Below are 13,756 nucleotides of genomic sequence, written 5' to 3' on the forward strand. Positions count from 1 at the left end.
CTGGGGAAATTATACGAAAGAATTATAACCAGACGAGTGCAAGATTGCATGGAGGAAAGCGACCTATACCCCCATAGCATGTTTGGATTTAGGGCAAAACTGTCCACGCAAGACGTCCTGCTGCAGGCCAAGGACGAGATAATAATCAACGTACCCAGATGCGGCGAACAAATAATCATGGCCCTAGACTGAAAGGGAGCTTTTGATAACTTTAGCCACGAAGCCATACTAACAGGCCTGGACGATTTGAACTGCGGGAAAAGTATCTACGGATACGTAAGAGCTTTCCTCACAAATAGAACGGCTACAACAGGGCTCGGGGAAATCAGGTCCGAGAGCTTTCAAACACCCAATAAGGGAACGCCGCAAGGGTCAGTGATTTCACCCATACTCTTTAACATAGCAATGGTTAAGCTGGCTAGACAGCTTGAAACCATGCAAGGCATAAGGCATACAATGTACGCGGACGACGTCACTGTGTGTGTCACGGAGGGCTCACTCAGCGAAAAGGAAGCGAAACTGCAGGCTGCCGCAACATGCTTAAAAAATTATGTTAGACAGGGGTTTGGCTTGCTCGACGGAAAAATCAGAACTACTAAATGTCTGGAGAGGTAAACTCAACCGATCCGTACCGGAAACAAAAGAACGAAAACTAAATGTTTATCTAGAACGGTAACTCATACCGGAAAGAACAACTATCAGCATATTAGGGATGTGGATTCAATCCAACCAAAGGTGCACGCAGGCGCTCAGACTAATACAGAACTCGGCGACACAGATCGCCCGCATGATAACCAGGGTCTCTAGAAAAACACACGGCATGCGGGAGAGCGACACGCTTATGCTTGTAAAGAACCTAGGGGTTAGCCGAGTTACATACAGCACACAACTGCAACAAAGCAGGAATAAAGCTAGCGGACACGATACTTAGGAGAGCATACAAAACAGCGCTATACACCTACCGCAATCAACTTCGACGGAGAAGATAATGACTCTAGGTCTGCATAACACACTTAAGGAGCAAAGGGAGGCCCAACTCATAGCTCAGCTCCAGAGGCTAAAAAAGACCAAAACAGGGACAGAGCTGCTCAAAAGATGCGGCTACGAACGTGCACTGTCAGATATAAAAAGGTCAAAACGAATACCCGATGAACTACGGCAAACAATTTGGGTAGCACCAATTCCCAAAAATATAGATCCGAACCTGCACAAAGGGCGACGAGAGGCTAAGGTACAGTATGTGCAACAGAACATAGCCAACAAAGAAAACATTACGTACACGGATGCGGCTGCATACGGAAGAACTAGACAACACAAAAGAAATAGAGCGGTTGCAACGGCAATTAATCATAAGCTCAAAGAGATAGCCAGCACAACTATCAGGGATGGCACGATTGAGGAGGCCGAACAGGCTGCCATCGCGCTAGTGGCGGCAGAGGGCTACCGTGCTCAAAGGTCCCTAATAATTCTAACAGACTCGCAAACAGCGTGCAGAAACAACATGAATGGCAAAATAGGGAGGGGGGGGGGCAGCGCTCCACATCCTAAAGACAGCCAAATCACCGCTGAAGGAAAAACAATCAATTGCAGCACATAATAATGTGGGTACAGGGTCACACATGCATCGCGGGGAATGCCGAGGCGGATAGGAGAGCTCGAGAGCTTACAAACCGTGCCTCCAACCAAACCAGCCTCGAGCATCCCGACGCGGAACCAGTGCCCTTAGGATACTCAGAAAGAGAGAGAGAGAGAGATAATGAAAAGGAAAGGTAGGGAGGTTAACCAGATGTGAGTCTCCGGTTTGCTACCCTACACTGGGGATGGGGAATAGGGGTTAGAAAGATGACAGAGAGGAAAACGCAAAAAAAAGGAACGTGCACACATGGAGACACACACACACAAGGCGTTCCAGTTAGTCTTTCACACAGGCCGGTAGATTGCAAGAAGCGCAAAAGCGCTTGCACGGCCTTCTTCTGCGACGGTAGGTCATTTCGATGTTGTAGAATTCTTTTTTCGGATAGCGGTTGGTCGTCCAGTTGGTCAAGTTCGTGGCTAAGGCATGCCCTCTGTGGACTGTACTGCGGGCAGGAGCACAATATATGGCCAATTGATTCTTCATGGCCGCAGTGGTCACAGGTTGGGGTGTCGGTCATCCCTATGCGGAAGGCATAGGCTTTAGTAAAGGCAACACCCAACCAAAGTCGATATAAAAGCGTGGCGTCTCTACGGGGAAGCTGTGATGGCGCTCGAAGACTTAAAGTTGGATCAAGTGAGTACAGTCGCGTATTTCTTAAATGTGGCTCATTCCATTGCGACGCGGTGCACTGCCGAGCAAGCAGGTGGAGCTTCCGTGCCGCGTCAGTTCTAGAAAAAGGAACTGGGACGTGGCGCAACTCAGTATGGGCTGAGCGGGCAGCGTGATCCGCCCGTTCATTGCCGATAATCCCGCAGTGACTTGGAAGCCACCGGAAAGTTATTTCATGGCCGGCATCACTTATATGGTGTAACGTCTCTGTAATATGGAAGTGTAGTTGTTCGTGCGGTCCGCGTCGTAGAGGTGCCAGTAGAGACTGCAGTGCCGTCTTCGAATCGCAGAATATTGTTCATTTGTGTGGCGGTTCATCACCAATGTGATGAAGGGCAGTTAAGAGCGCTGCGAGCTCTGCTGCCATCAATGTTGTCGCGTGGGTCGTCTTAAATTTGATTGTTGTAGCTTTCGCTGGAATGACGATTGCCGCCGTGGAGCTGCTTGGAAGGACAGATCCATCAGTGTAATATGCGTTGAGTCGCGGTAGTTCTCGTACAAATATAGTAGCGTGAGCTGCCTAAGGGCTGGTGATGACAGATCAGCTTTTTCGAGATACCAGGTATTGCGAGGTTGATTTTTGGCTGAGATAGGCACCATGGAGGGATCGAAAGTCTCGCAGCCGGAGTGAAACAAGCTGGCAATGATTCATCATATGCAGTTATCGTTTGGCTGAAAGACGTGTGTGGCCTGTCCGCTGGTAGAGAGGCTAAATGGTGACGAGGATTCCTGGCTAGATGCCTTATATGGGTCCTGAGTACTTCAATTTCAATGTGGGTGTTGACAAGGTGGTCTCTAGCGATTGCTATCGTAGCCACTGTTGAAGCAAACTGAGGCAGGCCTAGACAGATCCGGAACACTTGACCCTGAAGACTTTGTATTGTGCGTAGATTCGTTTTGCCTGTGTTGTTTATTGCTGGCAAGCTGTATCGCAGAAATCCTAGAAAAAGCACCCTGTACAGTTGTAACATGGCACTAGGCGACATTCCCCAGGTCTTGCCAGCAAAAAACTTGAACAGGTGGCAGATGCCTGTCAACCTTTTTTTCACGTATGATATGTGTGAGCTACATGACAAGTCCCTGTCGATTATGACACCTAGAAACTTGTACGATTGGACCCGTCGTATTATTTGGCCATTTATCATTACACTGTAGTTTGCCATGGGTTTGCGCGTAAATGGCACTACTCAGGATACTCAGAAATTCTGAATTACTATAAGGGGATCAGGATTAGATATCCCCCACCTCACAAAAATCTCCACCAGCAGGAAGCGTTCTATTGGAGACAGCTACAAAGGGGAACTTTCCTGAATATAAACATGCTAAGATCCACCCAGGGCTATATAGCAGCAAATTCCCGTGGTGCGTGGACAAAGTCACGTTGATTCATACGACGTGGTGTGAAAAGAGAACAAATGCCGCTGCAATAAACAGAATCCCGAGTGCGGAGTAGTGGGAGAGGATGCTTTCCATCGAGGATCCGTTGGTCCAGGCAGGACTGGTCCGGAAAGCCTACCTGGCGGCAAGACTCATTGGGGCCCTGTGCTAGGGGCTACAATCCTGCCACAAGAGCCACAGACCATGTCGAAAGATTTGAAGAGTGGCTCGGCACCGAGACCCACCCATATATTTCTATGAATAAAGTTATTACTACTACTACTTTTGGGAAGCCTTCGACTTAGTACGCTAGCTGAGTGATCTTTGGGAAGCGGACTTGCTCGTGGCGCCCACTTTCCGATTGTTGAGTAAACAGAAATCGATGGACCCCTGCTTTATTATTTACGCCTAGAAGCATGCTGTTCTTATGTTATTAGTGTGGTCTCTTTTGAGCAGTCAAGTGCTTCCGTATGTGAAAAGCGGCCCGTGCCGTGCATGCCTTCGCCGGTGTGCGCCGTGAAAGCCGGGGCGTTTTGTGGCTAGCTACCAAGTTCTTCTCTGCTATTCATCGCTCGATAATTAAACTCAAATGATCAAAACGTGCACTACAGTAACCTTGAGGCACGAAAGGAGCAGATAAATGTGCCGAGTGCGACGACTTCCGCGCTGCATATACGCGTTTGTAAGTCGAACATACATTTCCTTCGACTCATCGAACCTTTTTGCAGGAACCAAGCCGCTTGCAAAATCCTACATGATTCGAATGCTTTCACTGTCCACACCGATGGATAGTTGCCGCCTTCTAAATGAGTGCTTCGAAATAATCGCACAGCATTTTGCTGTGCGTGCGCATTGTGCCCCAGGAGTGCGACGATTACGACAACTGCATCCCAGCGCTGAAGTTGTTTACATGGCTGTGCGCAAACACTACTGCTCGTTTGCGTGACATAAAACGCCAGGTGGGTTATCCTCATCTTAAATATTACGTACTCTTGCTCACAAATTGCACTTTTACTCATTTTCACACCACGACAACACTGCAATAAGCGCCGATGATGCTATATCGCCTGCTTGGGAAACGCTTCGCGTAGGATGCCGGCGCTTTCCGATAATTGTATCTGCTTTCTCTTACGTCACCAAAATTCAATTCTAGGTCAATTTAACTAAAAATACGCTCGGACATTACTTGAAATAATGAAGACAATTAGATTTGTTGTCCTCAGTCGACGCCGATGGCTGCTGCCGGCTGCCTTCTGCGCATGCTATGCCGACCGGGTCACATATATCGGCACTTTCCCCTTATTGTACTCGCGTCCTGCAATGTATGCAGTCGTCGCTTTGAGGGCACTGTAGCCAAAACTACGCTCGTCAGCTATTTGTAGGCGCTAAAATTTGCGAATTCGCTCTCCGCAACCGCGGAAATCGTAGGCACGAATCCTGCGTACTCGCTAGGCCTCGTCACGAAAAGGGCCGGCGGTCCACCGTCAACCGAAATTCAAGAATATGGCAAAAGTTCCTCACAGTTCAGTAAAAAAGTGTGAAAATATGATATGTAGCCACTTGTTCGCTTTTTTCGATACGGATAAGGTAGACAAACAGTTTTTCCGGCCGTCGCCTCACCGGGAGTGAAGCTTTCGCTCGGCTGCACAAGCCCAGGCGACGGTTTAGGCGACGGCGGCGAGCCGATCGGTTCTATGCGCAGCCACTGAATGAAAGCACATCTTTGCTGGTGCACGCACATCGCGTATGTCACCATGGCTAGCATCAGGTGCAATAAGTTTTAAAGTTCTCAAGTATATAGAATGTCATACCAACTAGTCCCCTACCACACTCTTCTGGTTCACACTAAGTTGCTTTTTAACGTTACTACGATACGCGATCGTTGATCGTGCTGGCGTCGTCGTCGGTCTAGCTTGACAGACAAGTGCGTCAGTGACGGCATTTGCGTACCAATCAGCCCCCTACCGTCGATCGCCGTCGCATCGGCCTATAGTGTGACCGGACCCTACGTATATATACCGAAGAAAAACTGCGTTACTGTTATTATCGCTTTCGCGGTACCAGTCATTCATATATTAAGGACGACTGCTACTTCGATCGCCCGCGAAGGTGCAGGGGGGAATGAGACCTCGCTGCGCATATTGCAGCAACAAGAGCAGACGACGTTTCTCCGTGCATGTGCTAGTGACGTCACGAGAGCTTTCAATATGGCGGTCGCTGCCTGTGGGAGGAGTCTCCCAGTCTCAATTTCGATCGCATTTTTTGGAAAATACAGCGCGTCCAGGGCAGTCAAATTTCGTAAATTTAATCATAAGCCCTTGCATTAGTTACTGACATATTATAAACAAAAACGTAGCATATGGACGTCTCATGCGCAACAGATATTGTTTATCAGTTCCCTCTCCGATGTGGGTCTGTGTACGTTGGGCAGACGGGCAGGTGTCTAAATGTGAGGCTGGGTGAACATGCCTCTTCACTTCGCCAACAAACTGGAGAACACGTACCAGTGCATTGCAAGAAGTGCAATGGTTGTTTTCCCCTGCTTAACATTATTAAGATAGTAGGGCGTGGTAAAACCCAATTGGCTAGGGAAATCTTGGAGCACAGGAAATTTCGAAATGTAGTGAAGGCACGTGCATTAGTATCCCATCTGTGTATCTGATGGAGAAGGAATTGAAGTTTTTAAAACGCACTTGAGTTTTCTTAGCACCTTTCATTATCTATCGCTCTTTCTCTTTTCTCCTTTTTTATCTTTTTCCACACGTTTTAAGATTATCAGTTTGTTTTTACCTTGTTGGCGGTTGACAACGAAGACATCATGGTCTCGTTCGATGTGAAATCGATGTTCACATGCGTTCCAGTACACTTCGCTGTTGAATGCTGTCAAAGGGTACTGGAAAAAGACCCATCACTTCCATCCCGTACGCCTTTTGAAGCAGTTGACCTGTGCCGCCTCTTAAGCTTCTGTCTTCAGAACACATATTTTGTGTTCAGCAACGTATATTACAAGCAGGTGTTTGGTACGGCCATGGGTGCATCTGTGTCCGTAACCTGTGCCAACCTCGCGCTGGACTGTATTGAAAGTTCGGCCCTACAATCGTTTCATACTCGTCCGAAACTGTTTTTACGATATGTGGACGATTGCTTCTGCGTAATTCAGCGCAAGGATGCCAAACCTTTTCTGGACCACCTCAACTCTTTTCAACCAACAGTTCAGTTCACAATGGAAGAAGAAGCCGCCGGAAGTATTGCTTTTCTCGATGTTCTCGTTCTCCGCACTCCCGATGTGCTCGCCACTACCGTATACGGAAAGCCCACACATACCGGTAAGTACCTCGATTTTAAATCTGCCCATCCCATAGGCCACAAACGCTCCGTCGTGTCCGCTCTGTTCAAGCGAGCTGGTCGTCTATGTTCTAGTCCTGGCCTCCTCATTTCATTTCATTTCATTTATTCATACTGTCAGCCCTGGGCGGGCTATTACAGGAGTGGAAATCAAACTTGAAACAGAAAAAGAACACATTAAACAAACACTGAGATCAACACTAAATTTCATACATAATTGTGTTTGCCACTTGAACAAAACGAAAACATTGTCATAGAAATCAAGCAGAACATAAAATATTGTGCAGTTTATCTAAAAATTCGCTTAGTGATTGTGACGTGACAACGGAGTTTGGTAACATATTCCATTCCTTAATGGCTCTCGGGAAAAAACTAAATTTAAAGCAATCATTTCTGACAGGCGGCATTGGGATGTACAAACTGTGACGATGGCGTGATGTTTCCCCTGTTTTAATTTCAAAGTATTTTGTTTGATCGATTTTCAAGTAGTGGTTAGCGATCTGGAAAAGAAACTTGAGTCTGTCGCATTTGGTTCTAATGTCAAGTGTTTGCAAATCAGCAGATTTACACAAAGAAGTTGGAGAATCAGAATAACGATACCTATTAAATATAAACCTTGCTCCGAGACGCTGGATTCTTTCCAGCTTAGAACAGTTGGAAGCAGTGTACGGGTCCCAGACAACTTTTGCATATTCGAGGATAGGCCTAACTAGGCTTTTGAAAACCAGACTTTTTATTTCAGGAGTTGCACTGCACATATTGCGTCTCAAGCTCCAGAGTGCCTTGGAAGCCTTAGTACATACATTATCTATGTGTGAATTCCAGCGTAAGTCAGATGTGAGTGTTACTCCAAGGTATTTAAAATTACTTACTCTAGTTAGTAATCTACCATTAATGCTGTAACTGTAATCAAGGACAGTTTTCTTTCTTGTAATGGTCATAAAAACTGTTTTGTTTGAATTTAATACCATCTGCCACACCTTACACCATTCATGTATTTTCTGCAAGTTTTGATTGAGTTCTGCCTGATCTTCTGGAGTATTAATTTGTTTATAAACGATGCAGTCATCTGCATACAGTCTAACTGGAACGCTCAAACCAACAGGCAAGTCGTTGATAAGATCAAAAACAAGAGAGGGCCCAGAACGCTGCCCTGGGGAACACCGGAATCGACTGGCATGATGTTGGATTTATACTCTTGAACCTGAACATACTGTACTCTAGACGAAAGATATGACCTGAACCACTTAGTTATATTTCAAGGTGAAAAACGTAGCGCAAAGAAACGAGGACACAGAAAGACGGACAACACACGGCGCTTACTTCCAACAATGGTTTATTTCAGAAAGAAAAAGTGGTTTTATAACGAAATTACGACCAACACGCCGTCAAACCATGTGCTAGCAAAGCGTATCAGCCAGATATGCGAGCTCTTTCGCCATCAATGATACAGAGGGGGTACTCACACAATCATCTTTCAAAAGTGATATCCATTCCGCTTCTATGATTTCTCGTGTCAACCGGTTATTATGCACTTTTAAAACCATGCATTGTTCAAGAAGCGGTATGCAGTGACATGACCGGCAGTGGACTGACAACCCTTTTCCACGCATATCATCTACGTCACGCCCATGCTCTCGAAGCCTATCATTCAGGCATCTGCCGGTTTGCCCTACATACTGCTTGCCACAGGAAAGAGGAATTTGATAAATGACATTTTCAATACAATGGACAAACTTTTTCCTATGTTTTTTCGTACAACCAACACCGTTTTTAGATTTTTTGAAATGTTTCGTACATAGATGACTCAACTTCTTAGGCGCCGAAAAAACCACTCTGGCTCCCGAACGTTGCGCTATTTTTTTGAGATTATGAGAAAACTTATGAAAATAAGGAATGGCGGCAACTTTTTCTTTCTTACTCATGGCTTCCTGGTTATCCTGGCCCTTTTTATTGCAGACTTTCTTCAAAACACCTTCCGCCACAGACACTAGGACATGGGAAGGGTAACCAGCATTCTCAAGCCTCTTACATTGCTGAGAAAAACTTTCATGCATGAGGTGCGGGCAAGACTTCTTCAAACAATTAAAAAATGAAAGGCTAGCAATAGATCTTTTTACGAGCTTAGAATGGGCTGAATGAAAAGGTAACAATGGTTTTTCGCCGCGGGGTTTGAACATCCAGCACGTCCGATCATGATGCATTGTGATGCTGATGTCAAGGAATTGGATAACCCTGTTTTCAGGTAGTTCAAACGTTAGTTCAAGAGGACTAAAATGGTTACGAAAAAGGTTGAGAACATTAAGAACATCATCCTTAAAGGAACTGTCATTACTGTTAAGAACAATCAGAAAGTCGTCAACGTACCTAAAAATATTGATTACATTGGTATCTTTTACAATATCAGCAAACGACCTATCCAAACGGGCTAAAAACAAATCGCTGAGGATGGGTGCAATGCAGGAACCTATACAGATGCCATCTTTCTGAAGATAAGGTTTTTCATCCCATACAATGAACGTTGACTTGAGATATAATTTCAAAAGTTCTATAAATCCATTCACCGAGATGCCAGAAGCATTTTGAAAAGCAATCGGCCCTTGCTGGTCTATACATTCTTCAATACAAGATAACAAAGCATCATGCGGAATGGAATAATACAGATCTTTTATGTCCACAGAGAAAGCGCATAGGCCTTGTCCTTCATGTGACCTGAAAAAATCTAGAACCTGCTCAGAATTACGGACAAGAAAGGGATCCTGAATAGAAAGCAGCTTTAGTTTTTCTTGTAGGCACATGGCAACCGATTTTTGCCAAGTACCATTCTCGGATACAATAACTCGGAAAGGAACATCAGTTTTATGGGTTTTTGCATTGAAGAAAACGTGAAGGAAGTCCTTTTTACAATCCGTAATTCTTTTCAAAACAGAACCAAGGTCTAACTTTTTGCACAGTTTCTTCGCTTCAGCTTTTTTCTTTAAAATGTTTACAGTTGGGTGGCAGTTGAAAGCGGAGGACAGAGCTTCACACGCTTTTTCATTAAACATACCAGACGGAAACACGGCAAACCCTCCTTCTTTATCCGCAGAAAGGAGGCACAATGAATGCTTATCGAGATACGACTTAACACGATTTACAGGAAGTCTGGAAGGCTGCCACTTACATCTCACCAAGGTATCGACGCCTGCCGAAACACACCGGTCAGCCTCTTGTTCAGGGACGATTCGGGAAATCTGGTGAACGAACGTGAGCCGCTCCGCTGAAGACGTACTTGGTTCCAGAGCAAACTTAGGACCCAACGATAGAACAGATTTCACATGGTCAGGAAGATCCAGACCTTGCGGGGTATGGATGACATACCGGGGTGAAGATGGCTTGTTGCCAAGCTGACTTCTGAGAGAGCTCAGTTGTCGCTGCCAAACGAAGTCCGTAGTCTGACTGACAAGCCGCTGGCACTCTCGAAGCTTGTTCCTTACTGTGGATTGGCTCGACCTTTGGTGAAGAAGAAGATGCAGCAATTCCTTGTAGAGACGAGCTTGTCGAAACGACTCAGCCTTCAGAATCTTGCACACTCTGACGCCATGTCCTCGTGAAGGAATAAACCCACCGAAGAGACGCTTCACCTCATCTGGTAGAAGATTATTCCGGCAGCAAAACGAGAATGTCCTAGCGCGACTGGTTGCGACAGCAATGATGGCTATGACAGTCGAAGTATCCACAGAACACATAAAAGGGCCCGTTGTACTAGAAATATATTTCAGAAGGGTATATGCTTGGGCTTGTTGGTTCATAACTTCAAGGTGAAAAACGTAGCGCAAAGAAACGAGGACACAGAAAGACGGACAACACACGGCGCTTACTTCCAACAATGGTTTATTTCAGAAAGAAAAAGTGGTTTTATAACGAAATTACGACCAACACGCCGTCAAACCATGTGCTAGCAAAGCGTATCAGCCAGATATGCGAGCTCTTTCGCCATCAATGATACAGAGGGGGTACTCACACAATCATCTTTCAAAAGTGATATCCATTCCGCTTCTATGATTTCTCGTGTCAAGCGGTTATTATGCACTTTTAAAACCATGCATTGTTCAAGAAGCGGTATGCAGTGGCATGACCGGCAGTGGACTGACAACCCTTTTCCACGCATATCATCTACGTCACGCCCATGCTCTCGAAGCCTATCATTCAGGCATCTGCCGGTTTGCCCTACATACTGCTTGCCACAGGAAAGAGGAATTTGATAAATGACATTTTCAATACAATGGACAAACTTTTTCCTATGTTTTTTCGTACAACCAACACCGTTTTTAGATTTTTTGAAATGTTTCGTACATAGATGCAAAAACCCATAAAACTGATGTTCCTTTCCGAGTTATTGTATCCGAGAATGGTACTTGGCAAAAATCGGTTGCCATGTGCCTACAAGAAAAACTAAAGCTGCTTTCTATTCAGGATCCCTTTCTTGTCCGTAATTCTCAGCAGGTTCTAGATTTTTTCAGGTCACATGAAGGACAAGGCCTATGCGCTTTCTCTGTGGACATAAAAGATCTGTATTATTCCATTCCGCATGATGCTTTGTTATCTTGTATTGAAGAATGTATAGACCAGCAAGGGCCGATTGCTTTTCAAAATGCTTCTGGCATCTCGGTGAATGGATTTATAGAACTTTTGAAATTATATCTCAAGTCAACGTTCATTGTATGGGATGAAAAACCTTATCTTCAGAAAGATGGCATCTGTATAGGTTCCTGCATTGCACCCATCCTCAGCGATTTGTTTTTAGCCCGTTTGGATAGGTCGTTTGCTGATATTGTAAAAGATACCAATGTAATCAATATTTTTAGGTACGTTGACGACTTTCTGATTGTTCTTAACAGTAATGACAGTTCCTTTAAGGATGATGTTCTTAATGTTCTCAACCTTTTTCGTAACCATTTTAGTCCTCTTGAACTAACGTTTGAACTACCTGAAAACAGGGTTATCCAATTCCTTGACATCAGCATCACAATGCATCATGATCGGACGTGCTGGATGTTCAAACCCCGCGGCGAAAAACCATTGTTACCTTTTCATTCAGCCCATTCTAAGCTCGTAAAAAGATCTATTGCTAGCCTTTCATTTTTTAATTGTTTGAAGAAGTCTTGCCCGCACCTCATGCATGAAAGTTTTTCTCAGCAATGTAAGAGGCTTGAGAATGCTGGTTACCCTTCCCATGTCCTAGTGTCTGTGGCGGAAGGTGTTTTGAAGAAAGTCTGCAATAAAAAGGGCCAGGATAACCAGGAAGCCATGAGTAAGAAAGAAAAAGTTGCCGTCATTCCTTATTTTCATAAGTTTTCTCATAATCTCAAAAAAATAGCGCAACGTTCGGGAGCCAGAGTGGTTTTTTCGGCGCCTAAGAAGTTGAGTCATCTATGTACGAAACATTTCAAAAAATCTAAAAACGGTGTTGGTTGTACGAAAAAACATAGGAAAAAGTTTGTCCATTGTATTGAAAATGTCATTTATCAAATTCCTCTTTCCTGTGGCAAGCAGTATGTAGGGCAAACCGGCAGATGCCTGAATGATAGGCTTCGAGAGCATGGGCGTGACGTAGATGATATGCGTGGAAAAGGGTTGTCAGTCCACTGCCGGTCATGTCACTGCATACCGCTTCTTGAACAATGCATGGTTTTAAAAGTGCATAATAACCGCTTGACACGAGAAATCATAGAAGCGGAATGGATATCACTTTTGAAAGATGATTGTGTGAGTACCCCCTCTGTATCATTGATGGCGAAAGAGCTCGCATATCTGGCTGATACGCTTTGCTAGCACATGGTTTGACGGCGTGTTGGTCGTAATTTCGTTATAAAACCACTTTTTCTTTCTGAAATAAACCATTGTTGGAAGTAAGCGCCGTGTGTTGTCCGTCTTTCTGTGTCCTCGTTTCTTTGCGCTACGTTTTTCACCTTGAAGTTATGAACCAACAAGCCCAAGCATATACCCTTCCACTTAGTTATAGTTTCATTTTTAAATATGGCACTGATTTTTAGTAATAGCTTAGGGTGCGAAACCTTATCAAACGCCTTTGCGAAGTCCAAAATTATGATGTCTGTTTGCATGCGGGAATTAATTGACTGAGAAAGATCATGTACAGTTTCCGTGAGTTGTGTGATGGTAGAAAGCCCCTTGCGGAAGCCATGCTGGTTTACAAATAGGTGATTGTTACTCTCAAGAAAAGTTGATAAGTGAGCGTACATAATATGTTCGAGTAACTTGGAACACGTGCTAATGAGGGAAATGGGTCTATAATTTTCAACGTTAGAAGTGGGACCATTTTTATGCACAGGCACTATTTTCGCACATTTCCAGGCAATGGGAACACAACTACTGTCGATAGACGTTTGAAAGATTTTGGTAAGAAATTTAGAATTCCACTCTGCATATCTATATAAGAATTCATTCGGGATACCGTCCGGTCCTGAGTTCTTTTTAGTGTTGATATTCAAAAGGAGTTTCAGAACTCCTTCTTCACTTATTTCTAAATCGGGTATAGGAGGGCAACCTGGAGGCTCAAAAAACGGTGATTCGCCGTCATCTTCAGTGAAAACAGATGCAAAAAATGAATTAAAACTTTCAGCCCTCTGGGGGCTCTCTTCTTCATTAGAATGGTGAGTTTTACCGCCGCCATTTATATATCGCCAGAACTTACTGGGCGCTTCAGTAAGAAATCTGGTGAGAGTCTGA

At 44.7% G+C, this 13,756-nt stretch overlaps 1 protein-coding gene across 1 annotated transcript in view; it reads right to left on the reverse strand.

Annotated features, from left to right (window-relative positions):
• The window catches only part of LOC144109893 (uncharacterized), a 651,790-nt gene that overhangs the window by 56,545 nt on the left and 581,489 nt on the right, over positions 1-13,756 (reverse strand). The window lies entirely within an intron of this gene.

Source organism: Amblyomma americanum, chromosome 11 (genome assembly GCF_052857255.1).
Source record: "Amblyomma americanum isolate KBUSLIRL-KWMA chromosome 11, ASM5285725v1, whole genome shotgun sequence".
NCBI classification, from domain to species: domain Eukaryota; kingdom Metazoa; phylum Arthropoda; class Arachnida; order Ixodida; family Ixodidae; genus Amblyomma; species Amblyomma americanum.